Here is a 6,000-nt window from a genome sequence, read left to right on the forward strand (position 1 = left end):
TTAATAATGTTCATGTCTGGTGACTGGGCTGGCCAATCCTGAAGCACCTTGACCTTCTTTGCTTTCAGGAAATTTGATGTGGAGGCTGAAGTATGAGGAGTGCTGTCCTGCTGAAGAATTTGCCCTCTCCTGTGGTTTGTAATGTAATGGGCTGCCTTAATGTAATGTCTTGATACCTCAGGCTGTAAATGTTGCCATCCCATTTATCAAACTTGAGTTAATAAACTGATTCTTTGACTATATTAGACTAGTAACGATATTGAATTAAAAGGTGAAACATTAATTTCCCGCTAACATTTAAGGCACTGTTGATGGCTTTCTTAAAACAGCACTGATTTGCCATTGGGTTCACGTGCTCAACAAAAAGGCTTGTGATTGCCCGAGAAGGTCATCAGTTCACCCTCCGCTGTTTACCAAGCACAAACAGAGACAGACGAGCAATCTGCTTGATGACTCGACTGATCTTCACAGCTGCTTCAGTCTCAGTGTATCTGTGTTTGAGCGGTGAAGAGCGGTAAACTGAGTGCAAACCAAACACAGATACACGGAGACCGGAGCGCGAAGCAGCCGTCAAGATGAGTCGAGTCATCCACGCTCGGCAGCGCTTCAATGTTAGCGGGAAATAGACAGTTTTAAAACTTCAGATCTAAATCTTCAGATCTCTTGCATGCCTCTATGCTGAATGTAACACCAAACCATGAGTTTCCCTTTACCAAACTTGACTGATTTCTAAGAGAATCTTTGGTCCATGCTGGGTCCAGTAGGTCTTCTGCAGTATGTGTGATGATTGGGATGCAGTTCAACAGATGATTCATCTGAAAAATCTGGCTCTTTTCCAAATGATCAACTAGAAGTCAAGTTATTATTTGTTGCTCCTTAACTGGGATTGACGACAAGACTTTTGCCATAGATAAAAGCTGTTAATTGTCATAAGTAAACAAACAAAAACTGTTAAGTGAAACCATTATTTTAAAACACCTTATTTTAAAAGTATTAAGTACTACTTTTTAGTTTTACTTCACTTAATTTTCTTATGTACTTCAGTTTGAAAATTAAGAAATGCTTATTGAGGAATGCTTATTTATTTAGCTAGAAAACGTTTTATTACCAAAACTTGTCAAACACTGATTACCACTACTGAATATTTCAAGATTGCATTGAAAATAACAAAATATGTCATTTAATATAAATAGCCTGGATCTCCATTCTTGGCTCTTTTTTTACGTCAGATTCATAAAAATCATAGAAACTTTTTCGAAAACAATTTATAAAGTATGTTTTAAATTTAAACAAATTAAATTTAGTAATGTTCAACTTAATTTGTTTGTTTAAATTCAACCCAAATTAATTGTTAACGCACACTTAACCTAAAAATATTTGTAAATCTACGGAATAATCTTTGAATATTTTTTTCAGTGTAGAGTGTCGTTCTAGTCTAAAACAAATCGTTTGAGGCAGTAAGAAATAGGAATGCACCGAATTTTCGGCCCCCGAAAAGTATCGACAGAAAATGTCATTTTCTTTTTTCGTCTGAAAAAAAAAGAGCTGAAAATATGAGCCATAAAAAAAAAACTCTGTAGTACACCACACAGAACAGTATTGTTCAACATTTAACCAGCTGTAGTCACTGTAGTGAGAGGCTTTCACACTGAATGTGGAAAGCACTGCAATATGAAATTCATTTCAATGAATTAATTTCAATGGCTTGCACCATGCAAGGGCAGTTTGTGGCTGCTTCGACCAAAGCGCACAGGCAGCAGAGTGCACTGTAAATTAGCAGGGAAGGCCTGCTAGGCCGCAAAAGGGGAACCGCGTTATAGCGAGGAACCACTGTCTACTTGTTTCTATAGCTTGCAATAATGCAACTGTGCTGTCATGGCAATGCTGGTAAAATGATGCCTCTCCGACTCTCGATTTTCTGTCAATAAAATAATATTTTATCTGCTTGTGTTTTTAAAATCAGTATGAATTCAATCATTGAGTTACATAAGAGAATCAGATTAGATTAAGGATTAGCACGTCCGAGGCCATGGTGCTCCCCTGGAAAGAAGTGGTTTGCCATCTCCAGGTTGGAGGAAAGTCCTTACCCCAGGTGTAGGAGTTCAGGTATGTTGGGGTTAAGTTCATGAGTGAGAAAAGGATGGAACATGAACTTGACGGGCGGATTGGTGCAGTGGCAATAGTAATGCGATCGATGTGCGGGTCCGTTGTGATAAAAAGGGAGCTAAGCCGAAAGGCAAAGCTCTTGATTTACCGAATCTACGTTCCTACTCTTATCTACTGTCATGAGCTTTGTGCCATGACTGAAAGGACAAGATCTCAGATACAAGCAGCCGAAATGAGTTTCCTTCGCAGGGTGGCAATAAGAGGAGGAGCTTTGTCATCCGGGAGGAGCTCGGAGTAGAGCCACTGCTCCTCCACATCAAGAGAAGTCAGCTAAGGTGGCTTGGGTATCTGTTTCAGATGCCTCATGGATGCCTACCTTGGGAGGTGTTCCAGGCTTGTCCCACCGGTAGGAGGCCTAGGGAAAGACCCAAGACACGCTGGAGGGACTACTGTATGTCTCTCAGCTGGCCTGGGAACGCCTCGGGATTCCCTGGAGGAGCTAGAGAGTGTCTGGGGAGTGTCTGGAGAGGGAAGTCTGGGGTTCTCTCCTGAGACTGCTGCCCCCACAACCCGGCCCTAGAAAAGTGAATCATTACTCATTTGCGGGCATACGGAGATACGGGCATATCGCATAATTTCCCGCCATACTCTTAATTCTCTCTTCAAATAGCCGTAAGTCTATTACATATCCATAAAACACTGTGATATAACTGCGCTCGGATCGGATCGCTTTTTCACTGCAATCGAACCGCTCCAGGGTTCATTTCAATCGAGCCGAGACCACCTTATTCAAGCGATCTCGGAGCGATTACTTTGGCGCGGAACAGAGCGCGATTGCCCTGTTCACATATGCCAAACGAACCGCACTAACTGGGCAAACAAGACAGGTTCCGAAACAAAAGTGTAGGTGTGAAAGCACCCTGAAAATAAATGAATGAATGAATGAATGAAGTGAGTTAATGAGTTAAAATTAAATAATTATTTGGCTTTGGATCAAGTGCATCCAGAATTTTCAGGTTCGGCTCAGAATTTTCATTTCGGTGCATTCCTAAAATAACCCTTGGCAAAAAGCAAATGGAAAACAAACTGTTGTCGAAATTAAGGTCCCACCAAAATTGTTTGCACACCATTTTTTTGCGCCAAGCTGTATGTTTATCAGGCAAATGTTATAGAAACAAACCTTTTGTTCAAAGATTCTGAAAATCAATAGGAATAAAACTGGAAATTCAATGTTTGCAAGTGGCCTTCTACTGAAGTGGGATTGAGGTTCTTGAAATTCAAATCTACAAACACAAATATAATGTGCATTTAAGTGTGTATTTTGTGTATTTTACACTAGTCTGGAAAAAAACATGTTAACAAAATATTCCAAAATTAAGCAGTAAAAATACTTTAGCTTATGGTGTCTTGCCTTAACGGGTTAACAGTAAGAGTGTGATTGATAACAATCTCAGGATAATACTGATTTCATTTTAATGTAGCAAGACTCAAGTGCAGTCACTTTTTTTTCATTAACTACTGGGTAAAAGAAAAACATAATAGTTTAAAAGCCAAAAACTTGTGCTTGTTAGATCACCGTATGGAGAATATCTTTACACGTGTTTGTACTGAAATACCTTTATACCTCTTGGAAAGTTAGCACTATATAGACATAAAAGAATATAGAAATAGAAACAGGGTTGATGTTTTATCTGCTTAATGAATGAACTCAAATGATGACAAATCCTTTTTCGAATCTAAACTCACATAAATTGACATTCATGAGTGAGTCAGTGTTTTATGCTGATTTATTCGGATGTTCCCATGTTAGAGATTTGGAGATTGCCTCTGACTGAAGGTGAAGTGGATCTGACATTGGTTTTATATATATATATATATATATATATATATATATATATATATATATATATATATATATATATATATATATATATGTGTGTGTGTGGCTTTTAAAGAAATTGTTCACACAAAAATCTAAATCACCCCAAAACTGACTCAACCTCAAGTCATCCTTGGTGTACACAAGACATTCTTCTTCCAAACAAACAAATTCAGTAGTTTTAAATTGTCTCCTCTATGCTGTACATTCTAAAAAACGTTGTTGTGTAAATATGGTCAAATATGGACAAATCCAATGATGCGTTATTTATTTCAATTAATTTAAAATGACGTTTTTTAACCCAAAAGTTGGTTTTGACCATATTTGACCCAACACTGGTATACGTCACGCAGAATTCTTTGGAGCAAAGGTATCAAACTCAGTTCCTGGAGGGCCGCAGCCCTGAAGACTTTTGTTCCAACCCCGCTTTGACACACTTAAGCCACAGTCATACTGAACTTCTCACCCCACAAACTTCCGTTCATTCTAATGTGAAGGCATGCTTCATATGTTTAGTCAGAGGTGAGCCAATGAATTGTCGAGAACATGCATTACAGGCAGCTGCTGGAAATCAGTGATTTGGGTTCATAATTTAAACAAATGTATTAACTCATAACTCATTAAGACAATAGTTCAACTTTTTTTAGGCTATGCGCCTGGTACACCTACTGTTTCTCCTGTCCTTAAAATAAAAAAGTGTATTCTGGCACACCCTAAATGCACCTGCTCTGTGCACTTTAAGCTATTTTCAGATGTATATGTGTATTTTTATACATTGAGTTTTCCCTGCCTTATGCGTCAGACAGGAAACGTTAGCTCGTGCAACAAGTTTCGAAGTTCGCTGCATTGCAAAGTTCAAGTTTGATGAGCTCTGACCTGCGAAATCGCGTCACGTGACTGCTTGAGACCAATCGAAGATCAAAACATGACCTCTCTGTACAGAGATTTAAAATTTGGACCAATCGCTTGTATTTTAAAATGTCTAATCATCTTGTGTAATCCCGCCCCTTTTCGCAGCGACATATAACAGTATTTTGCATGTTTAAACTCTAGTGTGTCCATTGTGTTTCATTTGGGTTAAAGCTAAACTTCAAAGTGCTGTGGTCCTGCAGGAACGGACTTGGACACCCCAGCTTTACAGAGTGTAATGGTGTAGGGTTGTGGCTCTTTATTCGAAGCTTCCAAAAGCACATAAATCACATAACAGTGCATGGTTTACACACTGACAGGGAGGTTAATGCCTGTGTAATGAAGTGGATCCATGTGTATCAAAAACATTTCTGCCTTAAATTATAAATCGTGCAAGTTCATTGCTCACAAGTTAATGCAAACATAGGAACAGTGGCAGATTACCGTCCCGCGATGTGAACAATGTGGAATGCGCGTCACATTTGCTGCGAGTGTGCGAAATTTGCCTCAATTACTTCTTCGTTTGTGGTGTAAACACATCTATATTGTTTAATCAAAAAGGAGTACCTTTTAATGGCATGCTGATGTCCTGAGGCAAAAACTTCAGCTCTCGAGGTCACACGACCACACTATAACTGGAAAATCTTCCATGGTTGGAATTTTCAGCAAATTTTGGTTTCAGTCACCTAATACTGTGTTTTCATGTGGCTAATGATCAAAACACATAGAGAAATCTGCAGACTGTAAAAAAAATTTTCTTTTTTGTTCAGATTTTAAAATAAATGTGGATTTATACACTTTTAGATGATTTTAAAAAAAGGTCAACACCTTTATACAGCATGGAAGAGCCATTATAAAAATGTAAAACTACTCTGACTGTGTTCGTCTGACAGAATAAAGTAAAATACACCAATGATGCCTTGAGGGTGATAATTTTCATTTTTGGGTGAACTAGATACTAGATCAGCACCAACCCTTTCTCTTACCTATTCACAGTAAACACTGATAACTATAAGCCAAATGTTTTGTTTTTTAATTGAAAATATATCATCCTGATCATTTCATTTAGTAATGATTAAAATACTTTCCTTTTTTTTTTTCTTTGC

General features: G+C 38.2%; 1 long non-coding RNA gene across 1 annotated transcript; it reads right to left on the reverse strand.

Moving 5' to 3' along the window:
- Positions 1 to 323: 323 nt before the first annotated feature.
- LOC141376521 (uncharacterized) lies at positions 324 to 3,873 on the reverse strand. The gene is made up of 2 exons (XR_012386960.1): positions 2,954 to 3,873; positions 324 to 2,701 (listed from the first exon to the last, which is right to left on the reverse strand). It is a non-coding gene; the product is annotated as an uncharacterized lncRNA (long non-coding RNA).
- Positions 3,874 to 6,000: the final 2,127 nt, after the last annotated feature.

Source organism: Danio rerio, chromosome 11 (assembly GCF_049306965.1).
Source record: "Danio rerio strain Tuebingen ecotype United States chromosome 11, GRCz12tu, whole genome shotgun sequence".
NCBI lineage: Eukaryota > Metazoa > Chordata > Actinopteri > Cypriniformes > Danionidae > Danio > Danio rerio.